This window comes from Macrotis lagotis, chromosome 8 (genome assembly GCF_037893015.1).
Source record: "Macrotis lagotis isolate mMagLag1 chromosome 8, bilby.v1.9.chrom.fasta, whole genome shotgun sequence".
NCBI lineage: Eukaryota > Metazoa > Chordata > Mammalia > Peramelemorphia > Peramelidae > Macrotis > Macrotis lagotis.
In genome coordinates this window covers 136,723,458-136,748,483 of record NC_133665.1, presented here as the reverse complement: position 1 = coordinate 136,748,483, position 25,026 = coordinate 136,723,458, and the positions used below count along the sequence as shown (strand labels likewise).

Here is a 25,026-nt window from a genome sequence, read left to right as displayed (position 1 = left end):
AGATCAGTATCAATTTGATAGAGATAGAGATATCCATCTATGTATTATATGAAAACTTACTAAGGTATGTAATACATACATTACACACACACACACACACACACACACACACACACTGAAATATTGTGAGGATGAGTTTTACTTGGTGGAGAAAGCATTGGGCCTAGACTTGGGAGGCCTGAATTTGATTTAACTAGCACCAGGATTATCTCCCATCTCCATGTCTTTTGTAGTTCCCATTCCTAATGCTGGGAGCTTTATCCCTTCTCATCACCACATGTTAGAATCAATCTTTGGTTTCCTTTAAGGTTTCTTAAGACATTTTAGTCTCAGGACCAGTTTATACTGTTAAATATTATTGAGGACACTCTGAAAGAGCTTTTGCTTGTATGGTTACATCTATTGATATTTAGCATATTCAAAATTAAAATAATTTAGTTGTTAAGGAGTTGGTTCTCCTATGGCCCAAGTACATCCAGATCGCCCAGCATGGAGGCATACTGCATCCCATTCCACATGACTGAAAGTAGCTTCCCTTAATTGACTGGACCAGGCTGTATCTTTGTAAAATTGTCCAGTGAGATAAATCTTTTTTTTTCCTATGACTCTTTTCTGTTGTGCCCCATAGGTCACAGTTAATCCACAGTTCAGGAGCCATGAACTGAACAAAAATGGGTTGGGATACCTCCTTTTTTGCTTATTTTAGATATTTTTTCTTATGGGATTATGTTAGAAACATTAAGAGGTCATCAAAATCTTCTTTGATTACAAAGGCAATCATTTCAGTCACTGAGCAACAGGTGATGAAAATTTTCAGTGAGAGTGATTGTATAACACTAGAGAGTGATTATGCTGAATTTCATTAAGAAATATGTGAACATTTTGAAATTTTTAAATAATTAGCCCTTCAAATATTGGAGATTTTTTTGTAAATTTGTAGCATTTCTACTTCTTAAAGTTAAAGGCTAAAACTGCACTTAGACTTTTGCTACACTTCCTATATATCCACATTCTCTCCTTAAATAGAATATGAGCTCCTTTAGAGCAACAGATATTTATTGCTTTTATCTTTGAATCCCCAGCACCCAGCAAACAGTAGGTATTTAATCAATGTTTAATCATTAATTGTGAGGAAAGTGTTTTGAAACAGGAATGGGCATACTAATCATTCTTGTTTATGCATCTATAATTGCTCTATCTTTGCAAACACGTGTTCATATCTGAGAGTATGCTTGTATATATATATATATATATATATATATATATATATATATGTCTTTGAAATTGTGTTTGTGTCTACAAACTTTGTAGCTAGGACCAAAATGACAGTGTAGGAAGACTACTGGAATGAGCATTTATAAAGCACCTACTACCTACTATATATATCCAACACAAGGCTAAGTAGTTACAACTATTAACTCATTTAATCTTCACAATGGAAAATTATTCCCATTCCTGTGCCTCAGTTTCACCATTTGACAAATGGACATCAAAATCTTCTCTCCCCTTTCTCCCCCCATTTGCTCTTGCAAAGCTCCTAGGAGGCTGAAGAATGATAATGAATGTGAAAGTATTCCTCCAAGGATTAAGCACTGCTAAGTATTCTCTTGCAGCCTCTTCCCCTAAGGATGGACCTCCACGTGTCTGGTTGATGGAGGTGAAGAGGGTGCCTTCCTCTGAAAGTAGGTTCTGTATCTGAATTTAGGGCTGCTGTCTTATAAACAGGATACATTCAGATTCTGTGACATTAGCCAAGTTTAACAAACAGAAGAACCGAGGAAATGATGCCAACAAAGTGGCAAGAACACTGGATTTGGAGTTAATAGCCTTAGAAAAATATTAGAAATCATCTGGTATAATCTCTTTATTTCACCAAAGAGACAACAGAAGCCTGAAAGGATTAAGTGACTTGCTTAATATCACATGTAGTGGAAAGAACAGTGGACTTGAATCGAGAGACTTGGGTTTAAACTCTAACTCTGCCATTAATTAACTCTGGACCATGGTCGAGTCTCTTAAGCTTCCTTTCTCCATTGGCATCTGGGCTTTAAAACTATGGCTCTGGCACTCTGCAGCCTCCTCACCCTGGAACACCCAATTATCCCTACAGTCTCACCCTGAAGTGTCCCTCTAGTGTCCCTCCAAACTCCTTCGCTCACTGGTGCCTGAGAGCTCAAATTTGCCTTTCATTCCTCTCTTGGCCCTGGTCTGGTTTCCTAACTTCAAAATCATGCTAGGTCTCTTCATTCCTGCCAATCACACCCATCCCCCTCTTCACCTCTCTTTGGTGGGCTATCTTCTCCCCACTAATATTTAAGTTTTTTGAGGGAAGGGGCCATCTTCCTCTTTGCTTCTATTTGTATTCTCAACTCATGCTGCTGTTGCTCAGTCATTTCAGTCGTGTCTGATTCTTCATGATGCCATTTGAAGTTTTCTTGGCAAAGATACTGGAGTTGCTTCCTTCTCCAGTTCATTTTACAGATGAGGAAACTGAGGCAAACAGGGTTAGTGATTTACCCAGGTAACTCAGCTGGTAAGTGTCTGAGGCCAGATTTAAATGGAGGAGGATGAGTTTTTTCTGACTCCAGATCTGGCCCTCTATCCACGCTACCACCTAACTGCCCCATGTGACCCAAATAAAAGTTAAATAAATACTTGTTTCTTTTCTATTTCTTCCTTCTATTCTGGGCTTCAGTTTCCTCAACTGTAAAATAAGGGAGTTGGACTTGGTGACCCCTTGCTTCCAATTCTAATTTTTTATGAATTTGTGAATTAAACCTATTTTCTTTTTTCAAAGGATGAGGCAATGACTTAAAAAACACAGTAAACTATATGAATACACTCCAAACCAGAGTTAGATGGAGTCATGTGTCCCAATCCATCTGACCTTGGCTTTGACCTTTTGGTAATGTTCCTGTCCCTGACTGATGAGATAAGCCAAGAATTATAACTGTTAGTCTATCAATGAGTAGAATAACATTCTTTAGACTGTAAGCTCCTTGAAGGCAGGGACTATTTATTAATGGTATCCCCAGCATTTAACAGTGTCTGGCACATGTAAGGAAAGGCAAAAACATGGTCCCTTCCATTCTAATAGAGTCAACATGGAACTAACTTAGTATGACAAGATTGACATCAGGAGAGAGACAATAATGTGAGAGAGGAAGGCACTAAGAGGTGAGGGGGCAGCTAGAAAATGCTATAGGTGAGGGGGTACTGCATCGCATAAAGAAGGGGGAGTTAATGCAAAGACAGAATCAAGACATGATGACTCATGTTCAAAGAAATGCAAATAGGCTAATGGTACTGGACAATGGGGGAGACAAGTCTCATAAGACTAGAAAGGTGAGAAGGGGCCAGGTAATGAAGAACGCAGAAGAATTTTAAATTCCAGTGCTCAATTCACTGTAAGAATTTACCAGATCCATGAAGGAACATGATATTTCTATGCATCTTTGCTTCTATTCTTTCCCTGATTTTTTTTCTCACCAAGCAACATTCACCCCACATGCAACTCCAACAGTGAGAATCTCTGTCAAGGGTTTGTCCCCCACACTTACACAGACATGTTTTGCCAAAATCAAAGAAAATCTGCTCCCCCACCCCAAGCATTGCTCACTCTCTTCAATTACTCAGACCAAGCCTCCAGAGGCATCACCATGGGGGAAATCATGTTTCCTGTCAACAATGGCATATGGGAGCAATTTGCCATGCCTTTATCCTCCCCCCCCCCATTTTAGTGGTAAAAATCTCTTCTTAAAGGCAGGGAGGGGAGGGGGTAAGAGGAAATAATGTAAAAAAGTGATAACTCAAAACATCAAGTCCATGAAAAGCTGAACCAAGTCAGAAAATCCATGTTTGAATCTTGGCTTGGCTACTTATTATTTGTGTGGTAAGAAACTTCCCCTCTCTAGGCCTCAGTTTCCTCCTCTGAGTAATGGAGAATTGCACTCAATTGATCTCTTAGGTCCTTTCAGCTATAAATCCTATGATTTCCCCAAACCACAGTCATGTAATTGGCCAATCCTCACTCCCAACCCCAGGGGCCAATGGGGACAATCCTATAAATCCTTTGCCTCCTCCGTCCTCAATCTAGATAAATAAGGCTGTCATCGCCACCCTTCTTCCCTTGCTCAGCAACATCCCATCAAACTGCACAAGGTCCCAGAGGTTTGAAGCAGGGCTTGGAATAAACCTACCAAGAAGCTCTGAAGTCCATAGGCAGGAGAATGTTCCAGGAAATCCTTGCAACCACCATCTGTGGGAGTGGGAGGGTCTAGAGCTCTCCCTCCCAGCCTTATCCAGCATGGCCCTTGCCATTGGAAAGATGCCAACTCCCTTCCAGAGTAGAGTTCTTTCCTGGGCTGGAAGAGACCCAGAGTGAAAAGGGGGACTTAGAAAGGGATAACAGTGTTCAGGCCTTCCAACTTTAAAGGAAAATGGAACAAGGAATTGGATTGGGGGTCTGGCTACATCTAAAAGCCCTGAAATCTCATCACCAGAGTTGGTTTTCAGCATAGCTGTAATGAATGGGGAGCAACTTAATCTGGTAGACATGAAGGACAGTTGGAAATTCCCCTCTGTTTTAAAGTATCTTCCTGCACCTCATCTCTTCCAATCCCAACCCTACCCATCTATACGTACATATTTATCTCCATTCCTGAAATTTCACCGTGAGAGTCATTTCTTTCTGCCAGTTCTGGTCAAGGAAGATGCTACCGTGTGATAACATAAAAAATAGTGTCCCAGGTGGAGACATTTTGTGAGCCAACCTGGCTTTTAATAACTTCTAGTGGTATCTCCTTCCCATGTTGTTTTCCCTAAACTCTTTGATCCTTCCTTTGATTCTCCCTTATTCAACCTTTTATGACTCCCTCTGAGTTTTCTGAATAGGGTTGTCTCTCACCATCGAACTGTCTGGCTTGACCCATTCTAGAATCCTGTTCAGTAATGCAGGTTTTATAGTCTATAATTTCTACAAAACATTTTCCTCACCAAATCCCTGTGATAGAGATAGTGCAAGTAGTATTCACTCTCCCTGGAATATGAGGAAATTGAAGCTCATGGGGTTACGTTTCCACAATTTAAAAATGATCCCAGCCAAGGTTTGAGTTCATCATAGGGTTTTTCAATTCCAGTCCTCTTTAAAGTATGCCACATTACTTCCTTGGGCAGTTATGGTTAGGTCCACTCACTTCCTCGTCCTAGCTTGGTCATCTCTCTCTAGGTCTGTTAACTGTCACTTACTTTATCACCAGCAAATCTTGACCTGTAGTCAATAGGGACCCAGAGCTTCAAATTGGAAGGTTTTTGAGAATCTCAAAGGATATAAGCCCCTCTCGCACAGATCATGGGGCCATAGAAAAGAACCTTAGGGATCTTCTAATCTAACTCCTTTATTTTACTAATGGGGAAACTGAGGTTCAGATTAAGTGTCTTATGCAAAATCACATACACAGAAAATCACAGAGTTGGAAATTAAACCAAGGCCATCTGACTCCCAAACCAGTACTCTTTTTAGATTTTTTTTCAAGGCAATGGGGTTAAGTGACTTGCCCAATGTCACACAGCTAGGTATTTATTAAGTGCCTGAGGCTGGATTTGAACTCAGGTACTCCTGACTCCAGGGCCGGTGCTCTATCCACTGTACCACCTAGCCACCCCCAAGTACTCTTTTCAATATGACACCATCCTAGAAGCTGTTATCAACTCAACCCAGAGTGAGAATGGATTATACCTCTTAGAACAAAGTTTTTGGAGAAGGTAAAAGACAGAAGAAGTATTTGAGTCATAGGATAATAGATCTGGAGCTAAAAGAGACTTAGAGATCATTGAATTCAACCCCATCATTTCTCAGATGGGGAAACTGAGTCACAGATAAGCAAAATGACTTTCCCAAAGTCAAACAGCTAGTTTGATTGATATAGGGTTCAAACTGTGGCATTACTGAATCTAAGTTCACTGCTCTCTCCATTATTCCATGTTGTCTTTCCTGCTCCATAATGCTTTTATTAATTGGAGTTTCAGAGAGAAGTGGGGGGACCACCAAAGAGTTAGTAACATTGATGTTGAAAGAGACCACTTCCTCCCATTTCAGAACTGAAGAGCTTAGATTTCAGAGAGGGCAACTGATTTGCCTCAGGACACAGAAAGGGAGCTAAACCCCATTCCTCTCTACCATGCTGCTTAAATAAATATATGGGAATAGCATCCCCAGCAGCAAAGTGAGGCAAAAAAGTATGAGATTCCAGACCCTCTTAGATGTCATCACTGGTCTGGGTCTTATCCCTTCCTGACCCTCACCTGCATGTACCCAACCTTGGTCATTCAACTACTATGCCATGAGTATAGTCATTTACCCAAGGTCTTCTGTCCTTGACCTTCTCTCCCATGAGAGTGGTCTCATTCCCTCTCAAGGGTTCAATCATCACATCCACTGACATGATTCTAAAATCACCATATCCAATCCTCATTTCTTTCCTCACTTACCAAGCTGCCCATTATATTCCTCCACCAAGTTAGTTGGACCCCCTGGCTTTAATAATCAGACCTACCCCACTGCTCACAACATTTGATGTTGCCCCATTTGATGGGGGTTTTCTAAGATACCTTCACTTTCAGACTGGTGGTTAGAAATGGAAAAGAAAAATTTCCATTAATCACAAAGCAAGTCCCCCTCAATATAGGCTCATTACCCTCCAGAACATTTTGCTGATTCATGGCTGACATGTAGGAGAGCTATCAGTCTATTGGGAAGGGAAACATTCTGGTGCCCCTGACCGGATGCAGAGAATTTTCTTAGCTCATTAGGAAAAAATGTCAAAAGTTTCAAAGAGGAGTCTGGCAGTTGACATTAAGACAACTCTTTAAGTTGGATTAATATTTTATAGTTATATATTTAAAGACGTATTATCTTATTTGAGTCTCCAAACAACTGTGAGATAGATATTATTATTTCCATTTTTGAGGCTGGGAAACTGAATCTCAATGAAGTAAATTAGCTATGGTCACAGAGCAGTATGAAACATTGGAAAGCGCACTGACTTAGGAGGCTAAAATTCTGGATCCAAATCCCGCTTCCAATGATTATTAACTGTGTGGCATTGGGAAAGTCATTGATTATCCTGAGGTCTCAGTTTTTTCATTTATAAAATGAAGGGGTTGACCTCCAAGATCCCATCCAGTCCAAAGGAACTAAGTTCTAAGACCAATTAGGAGTTCACGGCAGTAGTCCAGATGAGACGCAAGTAGGGTCTAAACCAACGAAGAGGCTGTATAGGTGGAGAAGAGGGAAATTAGAGGAGAAACACTGGAGAGGTCTGGTGATAAAATGGCCTCTTGAACCCAGAAGTCAATGCTTAAATGTGTGCTCTCCATGGAGATCCTACAGGGTATCCCCAAAAGTCTCTATGAACTAAGGCTTTGGGGACATCTTATATTTGCAAAAACTGATCCACATTGGAGCAAACTTCTAAGGCAAACAGTATCTATCTCATGATCCTGCTAATACCCAGGAACAAAAATTATATAAACCCTTGATTCTAATATTATATTGGAGAGTTTACAATCTTTTTTAAATGTCCATGTTGAATTATGTGCATACAAGTATAGGAAAGGACTCTGCAACTTGTTCATTGGATTGACAGTACGTGTGAAAGTGTGTAAATAATTGAATGTTTTGGGGGGGAGGGTATAGCTCATTTATCTATGGAGTTCCATATGTTTATTGTGCATCTAAGTGAAGGATGGATTGTAAATGGATATGACTACATGTATGAAGAGTGTATTATAGATGTGTGTATACATATGCAGTTACTATTATATATTCGTGTGCAGGTACACAATGCTGAAACATGAGAGGCTTGCACTTTTCCATTGGCTTCTAAAGATTCAAAGTCTGTTTTTAATTTTAAAAAAATAATTTTTTCTTTTAGCTTTTGATGTTCAGAGCCCTGGAGAATTTTGCATCTACATCATCTTATAGCTTGGACCCAGGGCCCTACTCTCTTGCTGGGAGCCAGGAGTTAGTCCAGACTGGCAGCCTGTCATCTTGCCCATGGCAGGACAGAGCCCAGTTCTGTTGCAGACAGGCCTGTATTATGCAGAGGCCGCTGGGCCAAGCCCCTGAAGCCGACAACGAGCCTGGACCAGTTAAGTTCCTACTTCAGTTCTCAAAGACGTTCTTGTTTTTTTGCGGTCCTCAGGAACTGGACTCATTCTGCAGAAAAGGAGAACACAGAGACCAGGTTGATAAATGAGGGGGAAATAGCATGAGGGCAAAAGGAGGACCTTTCTCTTCCAAAATTTCAGATGTTTATTAGTTCAGGACTGGCCGGAAAGGACAAAGAGTTTCTTTTGACTGTGTTGATCAGCAATCTCAGCCCCTGGTAAGAGATGATGGGAACAGGTAGGGAAAACACGAGGTGGGCAAGATGGTCTGTGGACTTACTCCGGATCTATCTTGTGAAAACCTCCTGCTCAAGGCTCATGTCTGGCATCAATTGTCATCTCTCGGGGCCCAAGTCACTCTCCCAAAACTACAGACAATAGAGAGAGCTGATCTACATTAGTAAAGGAGCTTCCTCCTTCAGGAGGGCCTTGTACCAAGAAAATACAAATATAAGCATGGATATACTCTCATATTCTCCTTTGTGTATGATTATATGGAGAAGAATGAGGGAAGGAAGGAAGGAAGGAAGGAAGGAAGGAAGGAAGGAAGGAAGGAAGGAAGGAAGGAAGGAAGGAAGGAAGGGATATATGCCAAAAGTGCTAAGCACTTTTGATCCTAAGAAACTCTTTGGAAAATATGAAATTAAAACCTCAAACTCCTTGTATGATACACTTCAACCTCATTCAAAGTTTTCCACCATTTATAGGGGCGGCTAGGTGGCGTAGTGGATAAAGCACCAGCCTTGGAGTCAGGAGTACCTGGGTTCAAATCCGGTCTCAGACACTTAATAATTACCTAGCTGTGTGTCCTTGGGCAAGCCACTTAACCCCATTTGCCTTGCAAAAAAAAAACACCTAAAAAAAAAAGTTTTCTACCATTTGATTTCAGCCTGTATTTCCAGTCTCAGCAATCCTCCTCTTGGTCCAGTCACACTCCTTCTCCCACATACCCCCAGCCCACACTCCCCTGGCCCTGAACCTTTGCTCCCATTGTTCCCTATGCCGTGAAGAGCATTTCTAAGGGTTCTGAGCGTCCCTCCCCCATCTCCCCATCCCAACTGGGCCAAGTCAAATGGAAGCCAGCTTGTGTTGAGAGACAGGAGAGGTATGTAGTGTCAGAGGGCTACCGTACCTAGTTTTGAGGGTTCCAGGAACACAAGCAGCATCAGAGCTTCATGTTTTCTGAGGCCTGAGATTCTTTTCCCAAAGGACAGAATATTTTCTTCCATGAGACTGAGATTAAGCTGAGACCAAGAGAGGAGAGAATCAATCAATCAACAAGTATTTATTGGGTATTTACTATGTCCAGGAACTCTTCAAGGCCCTAGGAAATCCTGAACCTGATATTCTCACTGCCATTATCACTGAACCAGTAAAGAGCAAACATTCAGATGGTTCTGGGAGCTTTTTCACACCTATGGTGCCATCTAATCCTTCCAGAAGGAGAGGGATCAGGAAGGGATTTTTTTAGTCAAGGAAACTGAAGCAACAGAAGAAGGGATATCCCCAAGGTCACATAGTGAGTGAGTGGCAGCATTGACACCAGAACCTCAATTTCCTGACTCTCCACACCCTGCCCTCCATTGCTTTCTATTGTTTCTTAGAACTGATTTCAGACCCTTTGCTCCCACAGATTGGAATAAATGAGGAAAGAAGAACTGGCTGACTGTTAGAGCATTTAAAAGGAGGCAGGGAGCACCACCCACAGGATAAAAAGGAAGAGAAGGAGACCAAAGAAAGCAAAGATAATCTGCTGTTTGACAAAGGACAGGGTGAAGTAGTCAGTGGGAATCTGGACTTGCAGTCAGGAGGACCTGGGTTCAAATCCTCCCTTGGACAAAATACACATAATGTAATCTAGGGGCATAGCAGGAAGATGGAATGTCACATGTGAGAACAGCAAGGCAGTCTGGTGAGACTATAATGTTCATGAAGAAGAGTGGTATATAATTAAGTTGGAAAGTTTTTCAAAGGTTATAATTGCCAATAGAGTCATTTATATTTGATCCTGAAGGTAGCAAGGAATCATTGGAATTTACTGAGTAAGGAGTGGAGAGTTGGATTTGGACAGCTAACATGATCAGACTTTAGAAAATTTAGAAAAACCTTTCCGGCACCATGTGAAAGACAGATTGGAATGGGGATGATGGCGGGGAGACTAATTTGTTATAATCCCATGGGAGTATCCAAGGGAGTAGGAAAAGTGGGGACAGAAATGAGATCTGGAGAAGTGGAAACAGCAAAATTTGGCAGTTGGTTGCATGAAGGGTAAGGGTGAAGGAGGAGAAGATGACACCAAGTTTTGTCCCCAAAAAATAATGGTGCCCTCAACAAAGATGGGAAAGCTATGAAGACAAAGATGGGTGAGTTTGGGCAAAAAGAATAAAATCTAAGTCCTCTAATTCAGTTATTAGAATGTGAGACTCCCTGAGAGTAAGGATTATGTTTTTGCCTTGACTTATTTTCCCAGAGGTTCATACAGTATCTGACTCAGAATAAACACTTAATAAATGCTAATTGAGTAGGTTGATTTAAGATCCTTTACTCTTTCCACTGAAAGACAATCTCAAAGGTTTCTTCTAGACTGAGCATCCCAGGATTCTCAGCTTTTCTGACACAGCAGTTGTTCTGTCCATCATCGATGGAAACTGCCTGCCTCCTCCTCTTTCTCCTTGCCAGCATTTGCTATTCCTGTCCTCTGATGGATTATGATGATGCTGCCCAGTAGGTCACATGCTGGGGCTTAGGGACCCAATGATTCCAACTGACAGTGACCAATGGAACAATCCATCTCATACTCACATGGAACATCAGGAGACAGGACCTGATGATGACAGAGATAGAGTCATTGTGGAGCTCCTGTCAATCTAGTCCATACAGCACCATCTAGACAGAAATGTCAAAAAATAAAAATAAAAAACAAGAAGAATGTTAATCCTCACCACCCTTGAATTAGGGATAATTATTATGTGACAGACCTGGGTACATTGAGTGATAAGTGGAAGGTGTGTCTCTTCTTTTGACTTGGAACTCCCATTTAAGAAATCTAGAAAAATCTCTACATAGATTTTATCTCCTAAGATACTGAGAAAAGTCCCCACTTCCAGTAATACAGAAAATTTTATTGAAAAAAAGAAGGGGTAGGGGAATGGATTCTGAGAAGGTGGCAGATTAGATTAGAAAATTTCAAGCTCTCCAGATTTCCTCCACAACAAGTCAAAAAATCACCTTAGGGTGAACATAGAGTGGAAAAAATGAAGAGAAGGAACCTCTGCTGATAAGGGATGCGAGACCTAGTGGAGCTCCTGAGATTCAGTCCTGGGTGAGAAGGAACCAGCACATGCCCAGTGAGTGCAGAAGCATTGACCCAGGGATTCTATTGACTGTGGACACTTACAGGAGAACTGAGTTCTCAGAGCTTGGTTCAGGACAGAGGGGAGAACTAAAGGTTATGGACACTGGATGGTTCTCAGGGAGTAAGATCATTTCCAACACAGTGTGTGGAGGATCCCCGGCTGTGACTTGGAGGGGGAAAGAACTGCGGAGGTTGGGCTCAGGACAAAGTTCCTGAGAGCAAAGGCATCATCCCCCATACCCCAGGACTAGAGACGAATATAACAGCAAGCTGCCAAAAAAATTATGGGAACAGAGTAGACCAAGGTTCATCTTCAGAAGAAGACATTGAAGCAAAAAAGCCTCTCCTATGGCAAAGAGCAATGTCAAATCATTACCTGCTCAAAAGGAATTTATAGAGGATCTCTAAAAAGATTTTCAAAACCAAGTTAGAGAGATTGAGGACAGTTTTTTTTTTAAAAAAAGAATAATCCAAGAAAAAAAGATTTAAGAAAGGAATGTTGACCAACTGGAAAAAGAGATCCAGATTTTAAGGAAGAAAATGAACTTCTTGAAAAACTAGAACTGGGCAAAGGGAAGTCAGTGAAGTTATTATAGACCAAGAAAAAAATAAAACAAAATATAAAGAATGAAAAAATAGAAGAGAAAATTAAATACCTCTTAAGAAAAACAACCTATCTGAAGAACAGATCCAGAAGAGAAAACATAAGTATAATTGGACTACTTGAAAGCTATGATTAAAAAAAAGACTCAATACAATAATACAAGAAATAATTGAAGAAAATGGTTTTGAAGTGTTAGAACAAGAGATAAATGTGGAAATAGAAAAAAAATTACTAATCACCTGAAAGGGATCCTAGGAGGAAAACTGACAGGAATATCATAGTCAAATTCAAAAAAAATCCAGGTTAAGGAGAAAATATTAAGAACAACAAGAAAAACAATTTAAATACAGTAGAGTCACAGTTGGAATTACACAAGACCTCTTAGTAACTACAATAAAAGACCACAGGTCTTGAAACACTACATATCTATAAGCAAAAGAACTGGGCCTATGGATGAAAATATCATACCCAGCAAAGTTAAGCATAATTCTGATTGAAAAAAAATGGACATTCAATGAATTGCCAGACTTTCAGGATTTTGTTACAAAAAGACCTGAATTTAAAAGAAAATTTGACATATAAGATCCAAGAGAAATATCAGGTAAACATCAAAGATTAAATATAAGGGATTCAATAAGGATAAATTGTTTTCTATTTATATGTGGAAATATACACCATATATCTAAGATTATTATTAACTGAGCAGTTCAAAGGAGAGATTAAAGTACAGCAGAGCTGGATGGAATTCTAAAAAAGTAAAATTACATAGGAAAATATTTTAAAAGTTAACTTCTTATAAAATGAAGTATGAGGGGAAGAATTGATACAGAAGTTGATATAGATGGGGAAGGAGAGCAGGTAATTCTGGAAATCTGCTCTCAACAGGAATGGATTAAAGAAGGAACAATACATAAATGTATAGATATGTATGTATAAAAGCCTTTTAAATAGAAAGAAATAAGAGGAGGGAAGAAGGAGGTACTGAGCTAAGAGGGAGAGGGAATAGGATAAGGGGTTATATAGAAGGGTGTGTAGATCAGTGAGGAGGGGAAGTATAGAAGCATATGTAAGGGAGGGACTCTTGGAAGAGCAAGCAGGTTAAGGATTAGCAAATTAGAAAATAGAAGTAGAAGAGTGAGGAGGTATTGTTGCTTTTAGGAAATACAAAAATGAAAGATGCATACAAACCAAATATATAGATATTTATGAATGTGTAGGTATATATATATATATATATATATATATATATATATATGTGGGGGTATATTATTGTGCATATAGGGAATATGTATATTATAATATATTATATATATTATATATATTATATATATATTATATATATTATATTTTGTAGGTATGCATATATATGTATTTGTATGTCTATATCTACAATTAATTGTAGCCTTGGGTGGGAGGATAAAGTAGACAGTACACAGCAGAAAACATAAGACAACCTATAAGGAAGAAAGAAAAGCTGGACAATTTTGAACACAATGTTAGTATTTATTATATAGGCTTTCTTGAAATAGAAATTTTTGCTTATATTATGAACCCTCTCTTATGTTTTTCTGTTTACATGACAATTTTTTCTAATTTTGTATTTAAGCTTAAAAATTTAAAAAGAAAGCATTTATTACCATATTATCATATCATACCATAAGAACTGATGAATATGAAAAACTCAGAAAAGAATGAAACATATGAACAGATACAGTAACCAGGGAAATAATATATGCAATGACCCTAACAAAGTAAAAAGAAAATACATCTCAAGAAAAACAACATGATGCTGAGTGACTGTTATGAGCCAATGCTGGCCATGTAGAACTGACAAAATACTCTCCCCTCTCTCCGTTCTGTGCAGAGGTGGGAAGCTGTGGTTGTTTCGTGTTTCATATACTGTCAGACGCAGTCAATGTATTGGTTGATTTTGCTGAACTAGTTATTTTTCTTTTTTAAATTCTTTGTCATACAGATAATACACCGGAAAATGGGGAGTCGTGACATCTCATTTTGTTTATAAAAAGATCTACCTTTCGGGGACTTTACCATCACCTTTTTTTACTTTGTATGATTGTCAGTACTTCTTGGCCCTCAGGTTCAAAGAGCTTAGCAACCTGCTCACGAGAAAATAATAGTTCCGACACTTCTTGCCCACCCCCACAGTACAGGGGTCATAAACTCAAATGGATAGAATATTTCCTTCAATTTAATCAGCATTTACTATATGCAGATTCCTGCCAAGTGTATAGACCCACCATCATGTAGCATTTATTTATATTTGGGAAAAGGGAAAGTATGGCTATCAAGTCATTGTCATAAATTATTAAAACTGAGTAAGTTCTAGGCCTACTTTATGTGATGAAACTGTTATGATTGGAACCACCCTGCACCTTTATGTTATCTTTCTGACCTGGCCCCAACACTGACTTTGGACCTAGAGTTCCTGAAATGATATCCAGGGCTTCTGAATAACCTCTGGGATCACTGGCTTTTGTTTGCTATAGGGGGAGACTATGGTTCCTTTTTTTTATCCTCAGAAAATAATATTTTGCCTAATTTAGGAAACTGGTCTTTGATTTACTTTAACCTTCAATTGACCAAGCACTAATTGGTTCTATCCTTACCCTTATAGGAACAGAAATAGAATGATAGATACTCTGTGGGTACAAATAGAGTAAGACCTAATCCCTCTTCTCAAGAGCTTACCACATAATAGATTAGACAAGGACATTATTCATTCAAACATTTCTTATTCCATTCTAATGTTTATTCAACATTAGTCATTGACATTAGTCAATGAATGATTCTTTCATGTGTCTTTTCATTCCCCTTTGGGCCATCTGGAATTCAAATCCTCTTGAGTTTTAGACTTTTCAGTCATATAACATCACAAGAAGAAAATGTTTATTCAAGAAATTAACATTTGTGGCAGAAAATTTCTTGGAATTATTGAAAGAACTACCTAGTTTCTAAATATGATTCAAACTATTCTGAATTGAGCTCATTGTTTATCTATGATGCCTATCCAAGAGATAAGCACTAATGAACTGACTCAATGAATTACCTATCCAACTCCATGTCCCAATCTGAACAATCTATATCCTTTATCCATTTTATTTTTCCTATGAGAATTGCTAGGATGGTCAATTTTGAATAGCTGTTAGTCTCACTGAAGATGATTTGTGTTCTAAAGACTGAAAATATCAGGAAGGAAAGGAATAGAAGGAGAGCAGGAAGGAAAGAAGAAAAGGAAGAAGGAAGGAAAGAAGTGATAGAGAAGGAAAGGAGCAAGGAAGGAAGGAAGGGAAGAATGAAGGATGAAGGAAAGGAAGAAGGAAGAAAGGAAGGAAGGAAAGGAGGAAGGAAGGAAGTGTGAGGATGTCTGATTTCCACAAAAATGTGAAGGGAGATTGTTAGTTTACATTACAAAGACTGTAGTCTGCCTATATTTGTGCCTATGGGAAGGTATGTGAATGTGAGGCAAAAAACTGAGCCTCAATCTGATCAAAACCTGAAAATGGAGCAGGTCTGTCCCACCTAGTTCTGAGTTAACCTAGGGTCTGTGTACTTCTCCCTTGCAAATGCTCAAGGAGATTGCTGTTCCCTCCCCTGTGCTCATTAGTATAATGAGCAAGGCAGGAAAATATGAATGGAGGTGATTATATCAATTAGATTGTGACCCCGGCCAATGATTGGCATGAAGGGGGAGAAACAAGCTTTTCAAACTTGCTGTGATTTGGGGGCCCCTTTTCCCTTGAGAGAAGTGGTTCTCTTCTTAAACTGTCTGAATAAAAGTCAGTTATTCATTCTGGACTAAGTATTTACAAGCCATTGATAACAAAATGAAAGAGGGAAAGGAGGGATAAAGGAAAGGAAGGAAAGAAGGAGGGAGGAAAGAGGAAGGAAAGAAAGGTATTAGGCACTTCGTTAAGCACTTTACAAATGTTATATTTTTTTTCTTCACAACAACTCTGTGATGTAACTACTATTATTATTCTCACTTTACAATTGGGGAAAATGAGGCAGATAAATTTTTAGGCGACTTGTCCAGGGTCACTCACACTGGATTTGAACTCAAGTCTTCCTGACTCTAGGTCCAATCTCTATTCACTGCATCATGTTACTGACAAATAAAAACATCTCTAAGAATCCTTCTTTCCTATTTGGACTATGTAAAGGATATTTTCCATAGTAAACCACTAAATTGGGAAAAATAAAAAAATAAAACAAGACACATTAACTGTCCTCAAATCTGAGGCAATGTGGCAGAGGTCAGATCCTGGCTATGCCACCTGGGATTAGTAGGACCTTGAACCCTACTGAACCTCTCCAGGTCTCATTTTTATCCTCTGGAAAATCAGGGGATTATAATAGAGGACCTCTCAGATCCCTTCCAGTTTCACATCCCAGGTCCTGTGAGCTCATGTTCTGGTTGGTGCTCAGTTCATATGGTTTTTTTGATTCACTGAGGGATTGGCTGAAGTTGAATGCTCTCTTTTTCCCAGGCCACACTACAGTTGACAAATGGTGGCAGGCAAGAAGGAAACAGGTTTGTTCCATGTGGCTGCCCTCATCCCAGGGAATTGCTAAGGCTCAGGGGTAAGCCCGGAAATTGCAATCCCTTTGGCTAGCCCCTAGGTCTATTCCCTTCTGAAGCCCTTGCATTAGCATCCCTGGCAAAGTAGCTCTGGGGCCACAGATGATGCAAATGATTCTGAGTCAGGGCTGAATTATGGGCCAAATTCTGACTTCTTCTTAGCGTATACTGCTAATGGCTAGAAAACAATCAGATGGCTTGGGAAGACACTCTGTCCAGTGGATGTCATGACAGTTGGCTTGACATGGTGTGTTCCTTGGCCATGTCCCAGAAGGAATGTTTTGTTTTGCTTTGTTTTCCTGGCAGTTGAAAACACTGAATGATATTTAGAATACTGGCTACCAAGACCCAGGCCTATTCCAGGAGGCCAACTCTAAGCTGTAAAAAGGAGAAATAAGAGTCTCTTTATCTCCACTTGGCTATTCGAACTCTAGAATTCAACACCAAAAACTGCCTTTTATGTTCTTCTTCTCTTCTGCAATCCTCCCCCTCAATCTCTCCACACCTCCCTACACCCTTTAAAGCCCAGTTCAAATCCTCTCTCCCCTAGAAGCCTCTCTGGTAAGTCCCAGATTCCACGATTTTTTTTGTTCTTTGAAGTTTCATGATACTTATTATCTGCAGCTCTAATACTATATTCTATAGGATGAAGCAAGAAGAGGAGGAGGAAAAATTCTTTCAATTGGGCCCAAGGGGCCTGGGTTTGCTGAAAGGCACTTTGTTTCCCAAAGTCATACATTTAACTCATATAAGATGATTTATCATCAGTGTTATTTGCTAGTGTATCCATGGTATTTCCCCCTCTCTTTTCTCAGAGGAATCTCATTATAAAGGTATAACCCATATTAAGGGGCAACTCACATTTGGATCAATGGTAATATAATTTTTACCTCAAAATGGATTTGAACACCTGGATTATCTATCTCATAAATTCATTGCGAGGAAACAGAAAAAGTTCTATCAGAATGAAAGCTGTCAATAATAATGATAATGATAGATTTTGAATGAATTAATCTTGCTAGCTCAAGTCTCACCTCCTCCAAGGAGCCTTCATAAACTATTTCAACAATTTCTCTTTCTACTCCTTGCTTCCATAGCCCCATCTGTACCTTATAATATTTAATTTATGGTCACGATGGTGATGAGGATTGATGGCATTTAAGGCAATGATGAAGGTGGTGGGGACGGCAGTATGGATGATGTTTATGGGATGGTTCTTAACCTGGATTATGTAGACTTGTTTTTAAAAATAGTTTGATTACTTTTTTCAATATAATTGATTTCTTTTGTAATCCTATGTATTTTATATTATGCTTTTTTAAAAACCTTCTGAGATAGGCTTCCCCAGACTGCCAAAGGAATCCAGAACCCAAGCAAAGGTAAAGAAACCCTCTCTTAATACCTCAGACAATTCTCTAAGACTGTCAATTATAATTCTACAGTAATGAAGTTAATTTACTCTTTGGTATCACCATATATCTATGAAATTCTAGGTTTGAACAATAGTCTTAATGATATCTTAAATTTAGATGAAGCAATATCCCTATTACCTTGAAATTTCAGCTGGATCTTGAAGCATAAATAAGTGGAAGGTAGACAGGTCAAGGTCTGGGAGACTGTACATTAGGCAAAGAAAAAATTTTAAATGTAGATTTTTGCTGTGTGCAAGAATGGAAAAGAATAAATACTTATTAAGCACCTAATATTTGCTTTACAAATACTATCTAATTTGATCTGGGCAGGAGGTACTATTTCTTTTTTTAAGGATTTTGCAAGGCAAATGGGGTTAAACTTGCCCAAGGCCACCCAGCTAGGTAATTATTAAACATCTGAGGTCGGATTTGAATTCAGGTACTCCTGACTCCAGAGCCAGTGCACTATCCACTACGCCACCTAGCTGCCCCAGGAGGTACTATTCTTATACCCATTTTACAGTTTAGGAAATTGAGACAAGTAGAGGTTAAATGACTTGACCAGGATCACACAGCTAGTAGGATTCTGAGGCTAGATTTGAACTCAGATCTTCCTGACTCCAAGTCCAGAGCTCTCCCTACATTTCACCAGCTACCTCTAAAAGGGTTGAATTTATAACCAGGAGAAACCCAAGTTTAGCCTCATATAGACTAGCTAAGTTAACTTGGACAAGTCCCATATTTTTCTCTGAGCTGAGTTTTCTCATCAATAACAAAACAGCAGTAAAGATACTTGCATTTCCTTCCTCAAAAGTTGTTGGGGGGCGGAGCCAAGATGGCGACAAGAAAGGATCAAGTCTTAGGCACTCTCTGATAAAACTCATAAGCTAAGGACTCTAAACTTTCCAGAGACAGAACCCACAGAGGGACCCAGTGAGGCAGTTCTCCTACTCAAGGTAACCTGGAAAAGAGCAGAAAGGCTCTGCTCCCCGGGGTTGGAGAGCCGGCCACCAGAGGGGTGGCCCACCAGAGCCAAAGAACTTCAGCCTCCTGGAGGCAGCCACAGGGCGCTGGGAGCAGCAGCTCCCAGCAGTGGGGGCAGTTTCCTGACCTATGCCCCAGAGAGCACCGGATAGCACCAGGCACAAAGTGGGGGAACAGCAGGGGACCTCTGCCAGAGCGAACACATGGAGCCCAGCCCTCAGGGCACACAGCTAGCAGGCTGGTCTTTCTGCAGCCCAGATCCAGGAAAGAGAAGCAGGCAGAGCTGATAAGCAGGAGCCCCCAGGGCATGAGCCCATTGAGCTGAGGGAGGGGAGTGAAGAGAGACTGCAGAGCTCTGTCCTCTGCCTCTGGAACAGGACTCTGGGGCTCTGAGGCTCTGACCACATTCAGATCCTGATCCCAGTCTAGACCCCCCCCAGAAAAGCAGCAGGGCCCCCCCACCTCAGCCCCGTGGCAGAGTGGGGTGCTTATGGTCATTCACAGACCAGGAGGGAGGACAGAGCCTCACACACTGAGATCCTTGTGGGAGTGTTCCAAAAGATCAGGAAGCACCCCCAAAACAGGTCCAGGCTGGGAAAAAATGAGCAAGCAGAGAAAAAAGAGGAACACAATTGAGAAATATTTTGCAAATGAGCCCAAGAAAGATCAAAATACTCAGTCTGAAGATAAGGAAGCACAAGCTCCTACATCTAAAGACTCCAAGAAAAACAGAAATTGGGCTCAGGCTATGACAGAGATCAAAAAAGACTTTGAAAATCAAACGAGGGAGTTAGAAGAAAAACTGGGAAAAGAAATGAGAGAGATGCAGGAAAAACATGTAAATAAAGTCAGCAGCCTAGTCAAGGAAATCCAAAAAAATGCTGAAGAAAATAGCATGCTAAAAAACAGCTTAGGTCAAATGGATAAAACAGTTCAAAAAGTTATGGAGGAGAAGAATGCTTTAAAAAGCAGAACTGGCCAGATGGAAAAAGAGATAAGAAAACTCTCTGAGGAGAACAAATCCTTCAGACAAAGAATAGAATTCAGGGAGATTGAGGAATTTGCCAGAAATCAGGAATCAATACTTCAAAACCAAAAAAAATGAAAAATTAGAAGAAAATGTGAAATATCTCATTGAAAAAACAACTGATATGGAAAACAGACTTAGGAAAGATAATTTAAAAATTATTGGAATACCTGAAAGTCATGATCAGGAAAAGAGCCTTGACATCATTTTCAAAGAATTACTACAGGAAAATTGCCCTGATATTCTAGAAGCAGAGGGAAAAATAAAAATGGAGAGGATCCACAGATCCCCCCGAGAAAGAGATCCCAGAAAACCAACCCCTAGGAATATCATAGCCAAGTTCCAGAACTCCCAAGTTAAAGAGAAAATATTGCAAGCAGCCAGAAGGACACAGTTCAAATATAATGGAGCTGCAGTCAGGATCACACGGGACTTAGCAGCAACTACATTGGAAGCTCATAGGGCTTGGAATATAATATACCGGAAGGCAAAAGAGCTTAGAATGCAACCGAGAATCAACTACCCAGCAAGGCTGAATGTCCTCTTCCAGGGAAAAAGATGGACTTTCAATGAACCAGGGGAATTTCAAATGTTCCTGGTGGAATGGCCAGAACTGAACAGAAGGTTTGGTCTTCAGATACAGGACTCAGGTGAAGCATAGCGATTGGAGGAGAAGGGGAAAATATGAGGGACTTAATGATGATGAACTGCATGTATTCCTGTAAAGAAAAATGACACTGATAATACTCATATGAACCTTCTCAGTTAATAGAGCAGGTAGAGGGAGCTTTTATAGTTGAAGCAGAGGAGAAAGCTAATTCGAAGATAAAATATGGTGTAAAAAATGGAGTCAATAGAAAAAAGGGAAATGTAATGGGAGAAAGAAAAAGGAGAGGGGGAATAGGCCAAGATATTTCATATAATAAGATTTTTCTTTATTATAATGAGCTATTGCAATGATGTGGAAGGGGGGAGGCAAGGGGGAATGAGGGAACCTTTGCTCTCATCAGAGGTGGTTAGGAGAGGAAACAGCAGATATACTCAATGGGGTATAAACATCTGGAGTAAGAAGGAGTGGGGAGCAGGGGGAAGGGGTGGGGATGTGAATGATGGAGGAGAGGATGGACCATGGGGGGAGAGTGGTCAGATATAACACATTTTCTTTTTTACTTATTGCAAGGGGCTGGGATTGGATGGCCTGTCCGGGACCACAGGGCCAGGTGGATGCTGGGGCCTAAGGGGTGATATGTGGGCTCGGGGCCTCTTGGCCCAAGGGCCAGGGATCTGTCACTCAGCTACCCTACAGCAGAGTCAGAGTTAAAGAAGAGAGAAAATATAGTACATGGTAGTGGAGAAATAAGAAAAGAGGGAGTTGCGATAAGCAATGGCAACAGTGGAAAAATATGGAAGTAACTTTTGTGATGGACTTATCCTAAAGAATGTGATCCACCCACGACAGAGTTATTGGTGTTGGAACAAAGAATCAAGCACATTTTATTATTATTATTATTATTATTATTATTATTATTATTATTATTATTATTATTATTGGGGGGGGTTGCAGGGCAAATGGGGCTGGGTGGCCTGCCTGGGGCTACATAGCAGGGGGATCCTTGGGTGTCTGAGGCTGGATTTGGACCCCGGTGCTCCTGGCTCAAGGGCCAATGCTCTGTCCACCACCCAGCCACCCCTACTATTATTACTATTTTATTTTATTTTGGGTCTTTTTTTTCCTTTTTTTTGGTTTTTGCAGAGCAGTGGGGATCGGGTGGCTTACATATCACACAGCTGGGTGATTGTTGGGTGTATGGGGCCGGATGTGGGCTCAGGTGCTTGTGCCACCTGGCCATACCTACAATTATTACTATTTTTTTTATTTTAATTTTTAATTTTTTTCTTTCCCCTTTATCGCTGAAGCAAGTCTATATTTATGAGGGGGTATCTCATTTACTCTTAAACAAGAATATTTTACTAATGTAAAAATAACATTAATTGTACAAAATGAGAATAAATATTAAATTTTAAGAAAGGGAAAAAAAGTTGTTGGAAAGCAATGTTATCAATTTTACTCAACATTCTTGTTAATACTACTGAGGATGAGCATGTTATATTTGGGGGACAGAGTCAAGGCTGGTATGACTGGAGTAGAGGATGGATGCCTGTCAAAAGTAAAGTTGCAAGGGTAGGCTAGGTGGCGCAGTGGATAGAGCACCGGCCCTGGAGTCAGGAGTACCTGGGTTCAAATCTGGTCTCAGACATTTAATAATTACCTAGCCGTGTGGCCTTGGGCAAGTCACTTAACCCCATTGCCTTGCAAAATCTAAAAAAAAAAAAAAAAAAAAAAGTAAAGTTGCAGCTACATGAAAATATTCGAGTGGGGAAAGAACTTTCAATGTCATCTAATCCAGCTTCTGGGATCAATAGAAGAGGAAAATAAGATCAGATAAATGAGGTGACTTAGGATGGTAGAATGAAAGCTAAGAGTAGACTTTGGAGACCATCTAATTCACTTTACAAAGGAGGCAGCTTCTTTGATCTTCCTACACATTTTAAATTTTTTACTTAATATTTTATATGTTTTCCAATTATTTACAATAGTAATTTTTTGTAAGGTTTTGAATTTTACAATCTTTTCTCTACCTTCCCTTCCCTCCTCCATCCCCCACATAAGGCAGTCTGGTAATCTTTATGTTTCCATGCTATACAATGCTCAAAATTGAATGCTCCTACACATTTTTAATTCTCAGCAACCCAAAGAAAATCAAAAGTAATTCTCCTTTCAGAAAAATATTGGCAACTTTCTAGCTCAAGGGGCCATGCCCAAAGTTTTATGGGTAATGACAGAACTAGGATCAGAAACCGAGTTCTTTTCCTCTGAATTCAGCCCTCTTTCTACTTTCTCATACCAAAATCATATGACTAGTTGTTTCAACACATCCATGATCTCAATGATGGGAAGACTCCTTCTATTCGACTCCTCCACATCTCATCCTGAGCTTTGTTGGTCAAAGATTCCATCAGCCCTGTATAAAGCATCTACCCAATACACAGGAGACCCACCTAGGGTCCTTTTAATCTGCCTAAATCAAATGAACATTACTAAATATGGAAACTGTTCAATAGAACCTCCCTAATTGACCATTAGAGAAAGCCCCAAACCACCTTTTCAGATTTTTTTAAAACATTACTTCCCTTTCCTGGGATTCTGTGATCTCACCAAACTGACCTTGTTGCCCTTCTTTGCACATGGCACCCGTGGCACATCTCTTTGGTTTCAAATTGATTTCCCCTCAATCTACAATGTATTTCCTTGTCAGTTCCATTGGTGCCTTCATAACTCAGATCAAATTCTACCTCCTACTAGATTTTCCTGAGTCCCACCCTCCCCTTCCCAGCTCCTAATGTCCTCTCTTCTCAAATTATCTTTTTTTATTTTATATATTCTCTATATGAATTTACATGTATACAAGGGTCTTAAAAATCTTAGTTTTAAACTTAATTGTTTAAGTTATGAATTAGATCTGATGATCCCAAAATCTTTGTGTGGTTTTAAACTTTAGTAGCTTCAAACTTAGTAATTTAAATAGTCATTTTAGATAATATTAAATTAAATATATTAAATAATAAATTAGATATTATTATAACTGCTACATATGAACACTACATAAATATATTATAATAAATGACAATAATCATATATTTTAAGCTTAAAATTACACTAAGATTACACTAAGATTTTGGGACATCCTGTAAAATTTGTCTCCTCAGATACTATAAACTCCTTGAGGGTAGGAAAAATTTCATTTTTTGTTTTTGCAACCTCAGAATCTAGCATTATACTGGTTCCTAGTTATGATTCAATAAATATTTGTTGATTGAATGACTAATTAATTAGTCTAGAATACCAAGGCCATGAGCAGCTAGGTAGTACAGTAGAAAGAGCACTCAGACTGGATTCAGGAAGTCCTGCATCCAAAATCTAATCTTGTACTAGCTGTGTGACACTGGACAAGTCACTTAATTTTGTTTGCCTCAGTTTCCTCCCCATAAAATGAGTTGGAGAAGGAAATGGCAAATCACTCCCGTATTTCTGCCAAGAAAATGTCAAATGGGGTCAGAAATAATTGGACCTGACTGAAAAATGACTGACTGAACCTGTATTCCTTTTGATTCTTTATGTAATTAGTTTGCCTTTTTTTTGTAGTTATAAATGTTAAGGTTGATTAGTTTTGTACATGTTTGTGCAGAAATTATCCAGTTGTTAATGGGCCATATCCCATATATACCACACGGCCCTTTGATTCTCCTGAAATCAAAGTTACTCTGAGATCTGGGGGTTTCAGGACTCAGCTCCACAGAAAATCACTTGAAAAATTCAGGAATTTTAAAATAGGGAGTCTTATGACAACATATATATTCCTAGGGCAACACTCCTGTATAAGGGTAGGAACACTCAATAGTATAGCCCAAGAGATGACAGTACAATAGACAAGAGCTCAAGGGGACCCTACTGACCTAATCTTGTCTTGTCACTTTATAAAGAAAAAAAGCAAAGACCCTACCAGAAGGGATGGGATTTGTCCAGGGTCACCTTGGGAGAAAGAAGCAGAATCAGACTTTGAGTTCCCTTCAGATCCTGTGCTTTTCCGACTACCTCACACTGCCTTAACTCTACCCCATGTAATGTGTTTTCCCCCAAGACAGAGAAGAAACTGAAAGTTCTTCAACTCCACTAAGAACAAAAGCCAAAACTAAATAAACAACAACAGCAACATATACAATCATTTAAAAAATGGGCCTTATCTCCAACCAGGAAGACTTAGGTGAGATGTAAGCAATCCATTCCCTACCTTAAAGGAACCTTTAAAATTCTGT

At 39.6% G+C, this 25,026-nt stretch overlaps 1 long non-coding RNA gene across 3 annotated transcripts in view; it reads right to left on the bottom strand.

Moving 5' to 3' along the window:
* Positions 1 to 25,026, bottom strand: part of LOC141496203 (uncharacterized) — an 86,370-nt gene that overhangs the window by 14,747 nt on the left and 46,597 nt on the right. For 2 of the 3 annotated variants that reach the window (XR_012470978.1, XR_012470976.1), the window contains exons 2-4: positions 10,972 to 11,055; positions 9,302 to 9,413; positions 4,200 to 4,364 (exon numbers count right to left, since the gene is read on the bottom strand). This is a non-coding gene — a long non-coding RNA (uncharacterized LOC141496203). Of the gene's footprint in view, positions 1 to 4,199; positions 4,365 to 4,394; positions 8,219 to 9,301; positions 9,414 to 10,971; positions 11,056 to 25,026 lie in introns of those variants that run through there. The other variant, XR_012470977.1, reaches the window with a different exon arrangement.